This window comes from Natrix helvetica (genome assembly GCF_964273705.1).
Source record: "Natrix helvetica genome assembly, chromosome: 1".
In the NCBI taxonomy this organism is placed as follows: domain Eukaryota; kingdom Metazoa; phylum Chordata; class Lepidosauria; order Squamata; family Natricidae; genus Natrix; species Natrix helvetica.
In genome coordinates, this window is record NC_138548.1 from 75335704 (window position 1) to 75352770 (window position 17067).

General features: G+C 41.6%; 2 pseudogenes across 2 annotated transcripts; both read left to right on the forward strand.

The window, feature by feature from the left end:
* The first annotated feature begins 11319 nt into the window (after positions 1-11319).
* LOC309387591 (disintegrin and metalloproteinase domain-containing protein 21-like) lies at positions 11320-14257 on the forward strand (annotated as a pseudogene). The gene is made up of 2 exons: positions 11320-13496; positions 14172-14257. The product of its transcript is annotated as a disintegrin and metalloproteinase domain-containing protein 21-like (transcript).
* An 82-nt stretch (positions 14258-14339) lies between these two features.
* LOC309387649 (disintegrin and metalloproteinase domain-containing protein 20-like) lies at positions 14340-16275 on the forward strand (annotated as a pseudogene). Its single transcript has 2 exons — positions 14340-14359; positions 14607-16275. The product of its transcript is annotated as a disintegrin and metalloproteinase domain-containing protein 20-like (transcript).
* The last annotated feature ends 792 nt before the right edge of the window (positions 16276-17067 follow it).

The following is a 17067-nucleotide window of genomic DNA, read 5'->3' on the forward strand; positions in this document are numbered from 1 at the left end:
TGAATACGAAAAGGCTTCAATGGTTGATATCCAGACTGGAATTTTTAAGTAATGTAACCTCTTAACCTTCTCCCACTCTTATATAGTGCCTTCTAAAATAACCTTGTTCTTTAGTTCCCTTATACCATAAAAATGCATGCCATCCCAACAACAAATCATGACCCTCTAGGTTCAAAAGCTTAACATTTCTTAACATTATCCATTCCTTGATCCACATCAGACTAGTTGCCTGATAATATAGTTCCCAGTCAGGTAGGCCCAGCCCTCCTCTTAATTTAGCATCTTGCAGCACTTTGCGTTTTATTCTTGCTTTTCCCCCCTGCCATATAAATTTCGATACCATTTTATTTAGATCTTCAAAATAGTCTTTCCCCAACCTAATTGGGATTGTCTGGAACAAATATAGGATTTTAGGTAAAATGTTCATTTTAATTGTTGAGATTCTCCCAATCATTGATAGTTGAAGATTTTCCCATTTCACCAAATCTGCTGCAATTTGTTGTTTCAATCTAAGATAATTGTCTTCTTTAAGGGTACTACATCTAGCTGTTAGACAAATCCCCAAATATTTAACCTTCTTTGTAATTTGCATTTCCAAAATTTCCACCAATTCTTCTTTTTGTTTTGATGGTATATTTTTTGTCAAAATCTTTGTTTTATCTTTATGTTTAAGGCTGCCACTTTTCCATACTCCTCGATTTTTCCTATCAATTTAGGTCCAGATTCAAGTGGCTCCTCAAGAATGAAGACTACAAATGCTTGCAACTTATATTCTTCTTTTTAAATAGTCATTCCCTTTATTTCTTCCTCTTCTCTGATCCTTCTATTTAAGACTTCTAACGTTAAGACAAAAAGTGGCGGTGATAGTGGGCAGCCTTGTCTCGTACCTCTTTTTATTTCAATAGGATCTGTCAGTTCTCCATTTATCATTATCTTAGCTGTTTGCTTGTGATATACAGTTTGTATAGCTTGAATAAAATTCTTACCAAAGTTCATTTGTTCCATTTGTTGTATCAAAAATAACCAGTTCACGTTATCAAAGGCCTTCTGTGCGTCGAGAAACATCAAAGCCATTTGCTTTTCAGGGTGGGCCTCATAATATTCCAAGGTATCCAAAATCGTTCTTATATTAACTCTAATTTGTCTCTTTGGTAGAAAATCATTTTGGTCCGGGTGGATAAACCCATTTAAATATTTCTTCAATCTCTCAGCCAGTATAGATGCAAATAATTTATAATCTGAGTTCAACAAGGAAATAGGTCTATAGTTCTTAATTTGCGTATGGTCTGCCTCCTCTTTAGGTAGCAATGTAATGTATGCTTCCAGCCATGAGTTAGGTATTTTACTTTCAATCATTACTTCGTTCATAACTTCTAACAGGGGAAGAGCCATGCATTCCTCTAGTGTTTTATAAAATTCCACAGGTAGACCATCCGGTCCCGGGGCCTTCCCATTATTTTGTCTTTTAAGAGCTTCAGTTAACTCCATCATTGTTATTTTATCTTCTAATATAGTTCTAATATCATTTGGTATTTGGGGGAGATTGGCATTTTGTAAGTATTGTTTAACTTCTTCCTCTTTTATATTCTCTTGTTCATACAACTTAGGTGTAATAGTCCTGTATAATTTTCTTCTTTTCCGCATTTCCATAGTGCATTTGTCCTTGTTCATCTCTTAGTTGTTGTATTTTCTTGGCCTCTCTCTCCTTTCTCAGTTTATATGCCAACCATCTGCCTGGTTTATTTGCATTTTCAAAGTAATTCTGTTTAGCACCTCTAATTTTTTGTGCCGGTTCCTCCTTTTCCAGAAAGTCCATTTTGTGTTTAATTGTATCCATTTTTATTTTAATCTCTTTCTTTTGTGGAAATTTCTGTAGTTCTTTTTCCAGTATTCTATAGTCTTTTTCTAAGTCCTTAGATATTTGTCTTTTCTTTGAGTTTCTCATTCTTGCATAGTCTATTATCAGACCTCTAGAAAAGGCCTTCAGGTTCTGCAAGGACATATCTTCTTTTTTATTTTCTTTGAAGAAGAAGGTCAATTCTTTTTCCATTTTCTTTACAAAGTCTTTCTCTTTCAATATCATGTTGTTTAGAGTCCATCTAGATCTTGTTCTTTGCGCTCTCCATTTTATTGTCATTGGATTGTGATCCGCCCAAATGCTTGGTTCAATTTCCACCTCTTGTGCACTGCCAATTAAATCCGTTGAAGCCCAAATCATATCAACTCTAGAGAATGATAAGTGTCTATTTGAATAGAAGGTATATTGTTTTTTGGTAGGATTTCTTTCTCTCTAGACATCTTTTAAATTTATTTCATCCATCATCCTGAAGAAGGGTTTCGGGAGTGTTTTTCTATTTGATTTTATTGTTTTGTGGGTTTTATAATCCATGTTCTGATTTGTAAAGCCATTAAAATCTCCCATCATACAAATATCAGCATAGTCTAAGTCAGAAATTTTCTTGTGGAGTTTTTTTTATAAAATTCATCCTGTTTTTCATTAGGTGCGTAGATTGCAATTAAGAGTATTTTCCTTGCATTATCCATAATTTCCACCATTAAAATTCTTCCATCTTCATCTGTGTAAATTTGTTTCGCTGGAATTTTATCTTTAATATAAAAGATCACTCCTCTTTTCTTACAGTCCGCCAAGGAAGTAATTTTTTTCCCCAAGTTTTGGTTGTATTAATAAGTGACCATTTCTTTGTTGAATGTGTACTTCTTGTAAGCAAATTATGTCTAATTTTAATTTTTCTAATTTATGAAATATTTTCCTTCTTTTGGTTGCCGAATTAAGTCCATTTATATTAATTGAAAGCAGTTTTGTTCCTTCCATCATTATGTTTTATATATAGGATTTATAGCGCTAGTTGATCTTGGTTCCCATTGTTCTCTAATCTCTATACCCCCTATGGCACCTTTTTCAATATCAATTCCACCTACGGGACCCTCCATTTTCTCAGTTTCAATTATAGGTGTGTCTAACGATTGTACCAATAATTCTTCTTTTCCATACTTCTCGGCCTTTCCTCTCAGATATTCTGTGTAGAAGGCTTCTGCTTTTTCAATCGTGTCAATTCTGTATCTTTGTCCTTTCCATAGAAATATTAAACCTTCGGGTATCAGCCATCTGTAATTAACTCCTATTTTGAGTAAAACTGTGGTCAGGAATTGGTATTTTCTTCTCTTGTCTCTCACTCTTCTTGGAATTTGCTTTAATATTACAATCTCTTTGCCTTTATATTCCAATTTTCTATCTCTTGTTTTCTGCAATATTTGTAGTTTTAGTGCTTTTTTAGTAAATCTTACATGGACTTCCCTTGGGAGAGAGTTTCTCGTTGCATATCTTGTATTTACTCAAAATGTCTCATCTATGCCATCCAACATCTTCTCTTGAGGTATCTCCAATACCTCTATCAGGATTTCAGATATTATTTGTGGCAAATTTTCTTCCTTTTCTTCTATTATATTTTGAAATCTTAAGAAATATTCGGAACGCTCCATCTCCCATTCTATTATTGCACTGCTCTCTGTTTCCATTTCACTCAGTCTGCAGTCAATTTCTTCATCCCTCTTCTCTCTTTGTTCATATCTTTCAGCAATATTTTGCATTCTATCTTCTTGTTTTATTATCCATTGTTATATGTCCTCTATCTTTCCCTCTATTTGGTCTGGTTTTTTTTCTATGTTCCCAATTCGCTGATCCATTGTCTCCATCTTCTTTTCCATATTTTCTGACTTCTTTACAAGTATATTTAATTTTTCATCAGTGCTTGTTTGAAGTTTTTGTATTGCCTGCATAACTGACTCTAGTGATATAGGCTTCTCTTTTTCCTGCTGGATCATAGTTTGTTTTAATCTTTGTCCTCCTGCCAGTGAAGAGACAGGGGTCATTGTTGTGCAGCCCACTGGTATTGTCTTTCTACTCATCTTCCTGATTTATTCTCTCTCTTTCTTTTCATGGTTCAATCCAGTTGCAATGAACTGTAAGAGAAAGAAGGGAGAAAGAAAGAGAAAAGAAAGGTGGGAGAGAGAGGAAAGCGTGTAGTGATTAGGTAGAAAAAGTAGGCAGAAAGATCAGAATTAAGGTAAAAAGGATATGAAAAGTGTGGTAAGAAATGAAGGAAGAAAGGGCAAAGAGGCAATCCATAAAAATAAGGGTGGATGTAAGAAGAGGGAGAAAAAAGAAATATCTATATTTCAAAAAAGTAAAAAGGGGAGGGCAAAAAAAAATTATTCAATGCGGACGACTTCCGGTCCCCGAAGGCGACGGACATGCACATCTGCTGCTCGTCTTTTCGGTGGGCTCCTTTTGGGAGCACAGGGTGCCTTGGAGGGGCACCCTGCTGTAGGGCAGCTTGCTGGAACCCCCTGGATCGGTGGCGGCCGCAGGGGGGTCTCCAGCTTCGCCCCAGGAGCCGGGAAGAGTGGGGGTGTGTGCGGTGGTGCTGCATGCTGCCGCGCATCTTCGCCGAACAAAGCCTGGAAGGAAACACTCAATTTGAAGGATATAGCTGAAGTGCGGTGAGGTGGGAAGTCTCCCCAAGTCTTTTACTAATCTACTCAATTGATGAACTGCAGTCTTCTTAAAACTTTGATTCAATCCCTGGAAGAGTTAAGATTGGAGGGGGGGATTTCCACCCCCCTCAGAAAAGCGGCACTTGTAAAATCTTTCCCTCTCATAGGAGAGAAGAGAGTTTAAAACTTACTTTCACTTCCCCTAAGCAATGGGAGAATGACTTTTTACCACAATTGCAAGAGAAAGGATGGTTGAACTGATTCTTCTTTAAACTATGTTTGGGAACTTTGGACGTTGTTTCCTGACCTCCTGACCTTGGCTGAGCCAAGATGGCCAACTTCCTCTTTCTTCTTTGTCTTTATGAATGAGATTCCTTTTTTGGAAGATTTTATGGCTCTGAACTAGTTTCCACCTCAGAGATCTCCAGGAGCCTCTCTTATTACGCTTTTCCCTTGGATTTGGAATATTTTGAGTCAACTATTTGATCTGGAGCTACATTAGAAGATTTATTCTCTTCTGGATTTGCCTGCCTTGTGATCTCTCCCAGCTGTGCATAATTGTCTCTGAGGTTCATGATGGGCCCTAAAAAACTACCACCTGGCAAGGCTTCTTCGGCCCCGACATCTTCCACGTCCAGCCCGATTACGCAACAGACACCATTGGTGTCATTTTTACAACCTAAAGCGCCTGAAGAGAGCTCAAAGGATTTATCTGTTCACCAGATGCTTCAATCTCTTTTAAAGGGACAGGATGAATTGAAAAAACAACTGACAGACCTAAACGATCAGCTCAGAGAAACACAACAACAAACCACACAAAATAAACAGAGAATAGATGTACTGGAGGAGACCGCGGTTGGGATGAGGGAGGAGGTTAAGACAATCCAAAGGGGGAATATAGAATTTGAAAATCATATGATAAAGATGGAATTTGAAAGGATGTCTTTTTTCCTTAGATTTCAAAACTTGCCAGAAACCGAGAATGAAGATCTTAAGGCGATTATGACTACAATTTTAGCTGAATACATTAAAAGAGATAAACAGCAGCTATGGTGGGATATTGACCTGATTTACAGGATCAACTCAGCATACGCTAGAACGCACAATGTTCCAAGGGAAGTCCATGTTAAATTTCTTAGAAAGACCACAAGAGATGAGGTTCTAGGAGCTCAAAGGGTGGGACCATTAAAATATAAAGATAAAGAAATAACCATTTTTAAACAGATTCCAAAGAAAGTAAGAGATAAGAGGAAGAAATATTCCTCTTTAGCAAAGAAATTATATAATAAAGGAGTCTGGTTCAGGTAGTTATTGCCAGAAGGTATGCTGATTTTCTGGGAGGGCAGCAGAATTAGAATTAACACAGTTGTGGAGGCTTTCACTAAAAAACATAATGCTCTCCTAGACGAAATAGGGGATGGTACACAAGAAATGAAGGAGGGAGGGGCCGAGGCTCTCCAAGTAGACAGGGGGGGGGATGCAAAATCTAGAAGACTCAGGTCACAAAAGTGATTTGAAACATTATTGCAATTGTGGTTTACCCCTCGTGGAAATGTGCCCACCAGGTTTCCGCGCATTCCATCAGCCTCGGGCCCTGGGTAAGGGTGGTGGGGTGGCGGTAGTTATACGGGAAGGTCTAGAGCCGAGGGAGTTCACTGTTCCTCAGATATCCGGGTGTGAGTCCCTTGGTGTGAAATGGGGCCCAGGGAGGCAGTTGGGTTTGCTGATTGTATACTTGGCTCCTCGCTATACATCAGCGGCCCTGCCCGAGCTCCTCGAGCTGATCTCGGAGACGGCGGTTGAGATCCCCAGGCTTGTGGTTATGGGGGATTTCAACCTGCCGTCGACGGGAGCAGCGTCTGAGGTGGCTCGGGAGTTCATGGCTTCCATGACAGCCATGGGCCTGACCCAGTTAATTCAGGGCCCCACACACGAAGGTGGCCACACATTGGACCTTGTTTTTGTATCTGAGCAGTGGACGAGTGATCTGGGTATAGGGGACTTTGTTGTTACACCCCTGTCATGGTCGGATCACTCATGTCTCCGGCTGGACTTCCCTGGCGCTACCCCCCACCGCGAGGAGGCGGGACCAGATGGTCCAAGCTGGTACCGCCCCAAGCACCTGATGGAGCCGGATAGGATCCAGATGGAGCTTGGGCCATTACCTGTAGCCCTGACCCGTGCTCGGTCGGAGGACCTAGCGGCCGCCTGGAATAGGGCGGCGGCTGGGGCCTTGGACCGGGTTGCGCCTTTGCGACCTCTCCTGCGGCAGCGACCCACCCGGGCTCCTTGGTATACCGAGGAGCTGAGGGTGATGAAGCGCCATAGGAGACGTCTAGAGAGCAGGTGGAGGTCCTCACGCTCCGAATCTGATCGAACACAGGTAAGAGCCTATTTACGGACCTACCTTGTGGCATTAAGGGCGGCCAAACGTAGATATTGCGCTGCTCTTATTGCGTCCGCGGATAACTGCCCTGCCGCCCTGTTTAGGGTGACCCGCTCCCTCTTGTCACAGAGGACGCAAGGGGCACCCTTGCAGGGCAGAGCAGAGGAGTTTGGGGAATATCTGCAGGATAAAGTCGCTCAGATCCGGAGCGGATGGGCCCCCCTCAGTGGACCGGATGGGCCGCCAACAGCGAGTCTTGTGAGACCATCCTGGGAGGAGTTTGATTCTGTTGCCCCCGAGGATTTGGATAGGTTGCGTGGACGGCTGCGACCCACCACATGTTTAATGGACCCGTGTCCCTCCTGGTTGGTACTGGCATCTTGGGAGGTGACCCGAGGCTGGCTTCTGGGCCTGGTGAATGCCTCATTGGGTGAGGGATCCTTACCAGCCGCCTTGAAGGAGGCGGTGGTGAGACCCTTACTTAAGAGGCCTGCACTCGACCCAATGGAGCTAGCTAACTATCGTCCAGTCTCCAACCTTCCGTTTTTAGCGAAGGTTGTCGAGAATGTGGTGGCGCAGCAGTTTCCACAACACCTTGACGAATCCGAGTATCTAGACTCACGCCAGTCCGGCTTCCGACCCGGGCACAGCACAGAGACAGCCTTGGTCGCGTTGGTCGATGATCTCTGGAGGGCCAGAGATAGAGGTTGTTCCTCTATCCTGGTCCTATTAGACCTCTCGGCGGCTTTTGATACCATCGACCATGGTATCCTATTGCGCCGGTTGGAGGGGATAGGAGTCGGAGGTACTGTTTTGCGGTGGTTCGGCTCCTACCTCTCCGACCGGAGGCAATGTGTGTTGACAGGGGGACAGAGGTCGACCCCGAGGCCACTCACTTGTGGAGTGCCACAGGGGTCGGTCCTCTCGCCTCTCCTGTTCAACACATATGTGAAGCCGCTGGGTGAGATCATCCGTGGTTTTGGGGTTGAGTATCACCTCTACGCTGATGATACTCAGCTGTATATTTCAACCCCAAACCACCCCAACGAGGCTGTTGAAGTGATGTCCCGGTGCTTGGAAGCCGTCGGGGTCTGGATGGGGGACAACAGACTTAAACTCAACCCCTCCAAGACCGAGTGGCTGTGGCTACCGGCACCTCGGTTCAGCCAGCTGATTCCATCGCTGGCCATAGGGGGCGAACAATTGCCCCCTGTGGAACGGGCGCGCAATTTGGGCATCCTCCTTGATGCCCGGCTGTCAATGGATGACCATGTGGCAGCCGTGGCGAGGGGGGCGTTCCACCAGGTTCGCCTGGTGCGCCAATTGCGCCCCCTACTGGACTGGGATGCCCTACGCACGGTCACTCATGCGCTGGTGACGTCCCGCCTGGATTACTGCAACGCTCTCTACATGGGGCTGCCCTTGGGACGCGCCCGGAGACTGCAGTTGGTTCAGAACGCAGCCGCGCGGGCTGTGATGGGGAGTACGAGGTACTCCCACGTAACACCTCTCCTGCGCGAGCTGCACTGGCTACCTGTGGTTTTTCGGGTGCGTTTCAAGGTGCTGATTACCATCTTTAAAGCGCTCCATGGCACGGGACCTAGTTACTTGCGGGATCGCATCCTCCCACATACATCCCTGCGGCCAATTCGCTCACACAGGGAGGGACTTCTCCTGGTGCCGTCCACTAGGCAATGCCAACGGGCGACACCAAGGAGTAGGGCCTTCTCTGTGATGGGCCCAACCCTCTGGAATGACCTCCCCCCCCGACATTAGAACCACTTCTGACCTCCGCTCCTTCCGGCAAAAATTGAAGACTCACCTGTTCCGATTAGCAGGCCTGGCATAATTACAACTGTCCCTCCTGGCAAATGTATTATTATCTGGTTATTTTAGGGTTTTTTAATCTGTTGTGTCTGTTTTAGGGATTTTAAAAAATTATATTTATTCAGCTTTGTACAGTTCTTTTAATTGCATTTTAACCTCCTCCAAACTGTACATATTTAATTTTTTATTGTATTTTTGTGATATTCTCTATGGACTGTACACCCCCCCGAGTCCCTTCTGGGAGAGGGGGCGGTCTAGAAGCACAAATAAATTGAATTGAATTGAATTGTTATAATGTAACTTTATGGAAGTGATACAAAAATGATTGAATATACTGATGACTTAGTGTTAAACTCAAAACTGCTAATGTTTATTCAAATGTTGATGTTTTTCTATTTTTCTTTGTAAAAGTTGTGAGATTTGGGGGGACTGCTTTCCCCCACACAATGTAGCTGTCAAAATTTTTTATACCTTTTTAACCCTTTTTCCTCGAAAAAAATTGTAAAAACCAATAAAATTTGTTAATAAAAAAAATATTCAACGCTTCAAAGCTTCAAGGCTTCAAAAAAAAGGATGAAGTGGAACGAACAACAACAACAACAAAAAAGAATCATCACATCCCAGGGAAAGTAATATAACCACTGGCTGCCAAAAACATTAAGTAGAGAGTTCAAAGTTTTTTTCCCCCTTCTTGGTGTAGAGACTTTTCCAAGGTCACTCCAATTTTCCCTTAAACATTTTCATTCATCTTCCAAAATAGGTTTCCAGACACTAAAGATCCGCAAGAACCACCTGCGTAAAAAACTGTGATTCTTGCTTCTTATCAGGTCTTGATCCAGTCGCTAGCCCCTTAAAGCTCTGCCTTTAAGAAAAAATATTCAAAAAGAAAAAAAAAAGGAAAACCAGGGACTACGGAAATAGTAAGAAAAGGGAAAAAAGGAAAGGGATCTTTAAGGCATAATTAAAAAAGAGAATAGTCCCCAGTCAAATCAATTCCAAAAAACAAAAAGTTAAAAGTAAAGAGAAAGCTTCAACAACGAATCCACATTTTCTAACAGTCCAGTCTGGCTTCCGGTAATAAAAAGGAAAAAAAAAAACCAGGACGATTTCAATTAACCCTGTTCAGACCCGGCACTAGTTCTCTGGTTATACTCTATTTTCCTTAAATCTCCAAGTTTAGGGTGTTCTCTTTACAGTAAAAAAAAAAAAACTTTATAGGTAGTCTCACCAAAAACGGCATGCTTCTTTCTCTCCTGCTCTTGCTTTGCGGAGCTGTCAGCAGCTTCGGTAGCCTAGAGGCTGGCTCTTGATCGCCGGCAAAAGGGTTTTTTTCTGGAGTCTCCAGAGATTTTGCGGGTGTCTCTGGATCCCCCGGGTTTTCCCCTACCTCCCACCGTCTCTACGGGATGGCTTGGGTCCAATGGACCGTCCAGGCAATCCAGATTCAGCAGCTAATCTGGAGTGACCAGAAAGCCATGGTAGCGGTACGACGCGTAGCTCCTCCAGCTTCCTCCATTTATCTTGTTGTTCCTTAGGCAATGGCCAAGACCATATCTCTTGATGTTTCTGGGGTTCATTATGAATACCACCTACTCTAACCCTACTTGCAATGAACTGCTCAGGAGGTATATCTTTATTACACCATTCAGGTCTCCTAGTTATAACACTGTTAGCTCGCATTGCATTTTTTCTATTCACAGGATACAGCTTGCATTGTGCCTCCTTACAAACAGCATACTGTAAATACATCTTGCACTGCTTTGGCTTTGGCTTTGGCTTATGCCACCTAGCTGGCTCTGACATCATCTTCAATACTTTAAAACTTGCATGCCCCAATCTTCTATGTAACAGGTGTATACAATTGTCATGTGTAGGAGCATTCTTAAGTACAAGTGCACAACTATTCTCTTGCATACCCAGAATATAGACAATCCTTTTCAATTCCTCTTGCACATATATGTCCATTTTTCTTAATGATATACAGTCCCCCAGCAAATACTATTTCATAACCCTGCCTGTCTAACATGGATATACTCAACATTTGGGCTAAGATTGCAACCTTGTGGTCTTTAATAGATTCTCCTCCACTCTCCAATAGTTGTAAACATTCTTGCAGCAAAGACTGAGCCACTTGGTATGAAAGAGCGTCAGATCCTTTTATAGCCAAAGATGATCTGGAGGAAAGGAGGAATAGCCAAATAAACATGAATTAGAAATCAGAAGGTTCAGCGGGTTATTGATTTTGAGCTCTTACACAGCCACACGTCACCTGGTGTGATAGGCTACTTCAATATCCACTCAAATTATTGAATTTCAATTCACACCTTGAGCCAACTAGAAAAAAAATTAGTTTATTACTGTTAGAAAGCACTAGGATATGAACAGTAGTTATTCTGCATTGGTTGTTTAAACTCCGCCTCCATTCCAAAAATCTATTGCATTTCTGTTGCTACTGGTATGTTCAGAATCCTCATTTTCAAATCTTCAAATTCAAAACCCTAAGTCAATCTGTCTGTCTCGCCCTCCTCCTTCCCTCCCTCTCTCTCCTCCTTTTCCAGAACAAGGTCAATTCCTACCTTCGTTCTGCAAAAATGAGTACCTGTCTGTCATTGTTGAGTGTGATGTTGCTTAAGATCATCCAAAATGCAGCTTCTGGACAGGCACCTCCTCAGGGCTTCAGATATGCGTCTTACGACGTGATCATCCCAAGGAAGCTGTCTCCCAAGTATGGGCAAGAAGAACCCCAGGATGTGAGCTACCTCCTGCCCATTGAAGGAAGTCCCCATGTGGTATTCCTCAGGCAAAGAAGGAACTTGATCCCTAAGGTCTTTCCTGTCTTTACCTATGATACAGCAGGAAATCTCCAGGTGGATCATCCTTTTATCAAGGATGATTGTTTCTACCAAGGATTTATTCAGAGAAAGTCCCCTTCTCGAGTCACCCTCAGTACATGTTCAGGAGGCCTGAGAGGTCTCTTGCAAATGGAAAATAAGACCTATGAAATTGAACCAGTCCAGGAATCTTCTACCTTTCAACACGTGGTTTTTCGGTTAGAAGTAGAGGAAGGGGCTGTCCAAATGACTTGTGGAGTAGGAGAGAAACAGCAGAGCCATCAAGAGGACATAATTCCTGAAACAGAGAATCTTGGAAACAAAGAAGTTTTTGGAAAATCCTGGTGGCCACATACAAGATATGTTAAAGTGGCAATTGTGATTGATTATGAACTATATTTGAGGTATTACAGAAATGAATCTTTTATTACGATGCAAGTTCTAGATATTGTCCACACTGCAAATTCATTCTATGAGCCACTTTCTGTTCATCTGTCAATAACAGGCTTAGTGATCTGGTCACAAAACAACCCCATAGACATTACCTCCGCAGCACGTATCACACTTTTAAGGTTTAATAATTGGAGAACAGACCATCTGCTTAAAATTTTAAAAAATGATGTCGGTCACTTATTTACATATAAGTATTTGGGGAGAACACTAGGACTTGCTTTTGTTGGAACTATATGTAGTAGTTACTTGGCAAGTGCTGTTGAATCCTATAGAACTACCAGTTTGTTTTTAATTTCTGAAATATTTGCCCATGAACTGGGACACATTCTTGGAATGGAACATGATGACCAATTTTGTTATTGTGAAAAGAGTAAATGCATTATGGCAGCCCAAGCAGTAGAGACTGATAAATTTAGTAACTGCAGTTTTAAGGATTATTTCCGCCATAGAAACACTCGGTGTTTATTTGTCCCACCAGACACTAACACAACATTTAAGTTTCAATCCTGTGGTAACAAAAGAGTGGAAAAGGGAGAGCAGTGTGACTGTGGGTCAGAAACACAATGCAAATCAGATCCCTGCTGCCAAGCTAATTGTCGCTTGCGCCCTGCGGCTGTTTGTGCCTTTGGACTGTGCTGTGCTAACTGCCAGTATCGTCGACGTGGAACTGTTTGCAGAGATAAGATTAGCAGTTGTGATCTCCCTGAATATTGCAATGGGACTTCAGAGCACTGTCCAGAAGATGTGCATGTGCAAGATGGTGCCGTGTGCAATGATGGCGTGTATTGTTATCATGGGAACTGCATGACTCATGATATGCAGTGCAAAATGATATTCGGTAGTGGAGCAACAGCCGCTTCTGAAGTTTGCTTCATAGAAGTGAATAAAAAGGGTGATCGCTTTGGCAACTGCGGCCTTAAACATGGAATTTACAAGAAATGCGATACTGGGGATAGCCTGTGTGGCCGTATCCAGTGTAAAAATGAAGAAATTCCTTCTTTGGAGGACCACACTACAATAATTCATACTTCCACTGGAGATAATCAGTGCTGGGGTACTGACTACCACACTGGGATGAAGGTAAATGATATTGGAGCAGTGAGAGATGGTACTCCTTGTGGCGATAACATGTTGTGCATTGAGGGTAATTGTGTCAATGTGTCCATTCTGAAATATGATTGTAATGTTACAATGTGCCACAATCATGGAGTTTGTAACACTCTCAAACACTGTCACTGTGATGTTGGATGGGCCCCTCCAGACTGCAGAAGTAACGGCTCTGGAGGTAGCATTGACAGTGGGCCACTTTCAGTACAGGCTAAAGCTGAAATGAAAACCTCAGCTGTAGCTGCAAACTCTCTGCTTTTTGTGTCACAATTGTTGTACTGGTCTGTTTATCTGGCTCAAGGATGGGCTGAGAAATAAATTTGGAAATTTTCAGGGAAGAATTCATGCTACGAAATCAAAAGATGAAGGAACACAGTGTAACTCATCTTTGGTAAGAATGAAAAACCCATTCGGTATATGCACAGGAATTAACAATCAATTTGAAAAACAAAGACTTCTAAAATTTCATTGTTTAAAGATGCCTCCCCAGACACATTTTTTTGGGGGAATTTGGCTACTTTGGAGGGGAAGAAACCCCCTGATCTATGTAAAGTAGAGTTCCAGCAAATCTCTCGTTTCTAAATAATAATAAATAGTTTTTTTTAGATCTCAAAACTCTAAGTTCAAAGTGGAAGGAAGAGATAATTCAGAGGCAGCTTGTCCCAGTCTTATGGTTCCTAGTTTCTATTAACATGCTGAAAGTTATAGTAGCAAGAAAGCGCAATTAAAACCCACCATTAGTTTTTTACTACTTCTTCATTTTTCTGCTGAAATATTTTTATTCTCACTAAGAATTAGTGCAGTCAGTCATCATAATAGATCAACTAGTGTCTTCTCTCTGAAAGTCAGAGAATTTATTTTCAGGATTAATGAAAAACTGCTTGCTCCTCTCTTACCAAAGCCATTGACTGAAAAAACTGCTACAGATACAATGATAGGTGGTTTTCTCTGTAGCCCAATAAATACTTTTATTAACCCTTGAGTGAAGTCTTAAAAGAACTTTAGAATCATCTGAAGCTGCTGATTGAGTCTGCTTCTGGATTGACCTGCAGTGATCATCAACCGGCCACTGACGAGAACTCTCCAGGATAGGCTTGTAAATGAAGCATATATGAGATGCAGATACATTGACCAATAGACAGCTAAGCCAACAGTACATTGGATGTCAAGGAAAGATGGAGAAGCAAACTCAATGACTACTGGAGAAAGATATCTCCGACATGGGCCTCTGTGTTATTCAGTTATAACTTTTCTCATCAGTTCTACTATGATTAATCTGTTTGAAATAAATTGCTGTTTAGATTTTTATCCTACTGGAAACATTAGCTCTCAGTGTCATCTGTGTAGCCATCTACCAATTCCTCACACACTGTAAAACACACACACACACAGACACATTCAGAGATAGAGAGAGAAACAGACAGACAAAGAGAACAACATATTCATATAAACCAACTCTCAACTCCCTGCTGCTCTTAATCTGATAGAAGGTTACCTTCATTCAATTATGGGGATGGAAACAAAGAAGCTTTTGGAAAATCCTGGTGGCCACATACGAAATATGTGGAGGTAGCAATTGTAATTGATCATGAAAAATATTTGAAGTTTCACAGCAATGAATCTTTTATTACGATGCAAGTTCTAGATATTATTCACACTGCAAATTCATTCTATGATCCACTTTCTGTTCATCTGTCAATAACAGGCTTAGTGATATGGTCACAAAAAAATCTCATACACATTACCCATATAGCAGATGACACACTTTTATCATTTAATGAATGGAGAAGAAAACATTTACTTAATACTTTAAAGAATGATGTTGCTCACTTATTTGCTTATAAAGATTTTGGGATAACAGTAGGACTTGCATATATAGGAATTATAAGTAACAATTACGGGGCAAGTGCTATTGAATTCTAGAGAACACCCAGTTTGTTTTATATGTCTGTCATATTTACCCATGAACTGGGACACGTTCTTGGAATGCAACATGATGGACAATTTTGTCATTGTGAAAAGAGCGAATGCATTATGGCACCCCATGCAGCAGAGACTGATAAATTTAGTGTCTGCAGTTACAAGGATTATTTCCATTATAGAAATACCGGGTGTTTACTTGTCCCACCAGACACTAACACAACATTTAAGTTTGAATCCTGTGGTAACAAACGAGTGGAAATGGGAGAGCAGTGTGACTGTGGGTCAGAAACACAATGCAAGTCAGATCCCTGCTGCCAAGCTAATTGTCGCTTGCGCCCTGCGGCTGTTTGTGCCTTTGGACTGTGCTGTGCTAACTGCCAGTATCGTCAACGTGGAACTGTTTGCAGAGAGAAGATTAGCAGTTGTGATCTCCCTGAATATTGCAATGGGACTTCAGAGCACTGTCCAGAAGATGTGCATGTGCAAGATCGTGCCGTGTGCAATGATGGTGTGTATTGTTATCATGGGAAGTGCGTGACTCACGATATGCAGTGCAAAATGATATTCGGTAGTGGAGCAACAGCCGCTTCTGAAGTTTGCTTCATAGAAGTGAATAAAAAGGGTGATCACTTTGGCAACTGTGGCCTTAAACATGGAATTTACAAGAAATGTGATACTGGGGATAGCCTGTGTGGCCGTATCCAGTGTAAAAGTGAAAAAATTCCTTCTTTGGAGGACCACACTACAATAATTCATACTTCCACTGGAGATAATCAGTGCTGGGGTACTGACTACCACACTGGGATGAAGGTAAATGATATTGGAGCAGTGAGAGATGGTACTCCTTGTGGCAATAACACGTTGTGCATTGAGGGGAGTTGTGTCAATGTGTCCATTCTGAAATATGACTGTAATGTCACAATGTGCCACGATCGTGGAATTTGTAACACTCTCAAACACTGTCACTGTGATGTTGGATGGGCCCCTCCAGACTGTAGATATAAAGGCTATGGAGGTAGCATCGACAGTGGGCCACCTCCAGTTATAGTACTGTCTAAAGCTAATATGAAAACCTCAGCTGTAGCTGCAATGCTCTCTGCTTTTTGTCTCACAATTGTTTCTGCTGGCCTGGTTATCTGGGTCAAGGATGGACTAAGAAGCCAATCTGGAAAATTTCAGGAAAGAGTCCATGCTATGAAATCAAACGATGAAGGAGCTCTCACGTTTGCTTAGAATGCACAATGCATCCAATATAATCACAAGAATTAACTGTCAATTTTTAAAAAGGCATCTGAAATTTTAATGTATTAAATTAAATTAAATCGTTTTAATTTTTTTAGTTTAAAATTCCAAGTTCAACTTTGGGAGGAAGAGTCAATTCACCTTGTCCCAGCCTCCTAGTTCCTATCAACACGTAGAAAGCTGTACTAGCAAGAAAGCACAATTACTACTTTTACTACTACTTCTGCTAATATGTTTTTGTTCTCACTAAGACAGGGGTGTCCAAACTTGGGAACTTTAAGACTTGTGGACTTGTAGTTGAAGTCCACAAGTCTTAAAGTTCCCAAGTTTGGACACCCCTGGACTAAGAATTAGTCCAGCCAGTCACAGTAATAGGTTAAACCTGTTGTTCTCTTGCTGAAAATCAGAACATTTCTTTTCAGGATTGATGAAAAATTTGAAGGATGCTTGTTCCTGTCCCCTCTGTCATTGATCATTCAAATAATAGAGCATCCCAACTATCTTTCAAACAAGCAAGGTCTCTGGCTTGTATTGGCCCATTTATGGATTGTTTCCCACCTTCCTGTAATGGAGGGGGCTCAAATTCAAAATTTAGCAATGACTTAACTATTCTTTGGCTGTCAGTTTTTGTTCTTGCTCTATTAAACTCCACTATATTCCAAAGAATTCCATTTATTGTTACTATAGTCAAAATCTTTCAACTTGTGATTTGTACACATCCTTCCTTAATTTTCTCTAATCCACAAAAGTTATAGTGGACTCTCTTTCCACGAATAAGGTGTC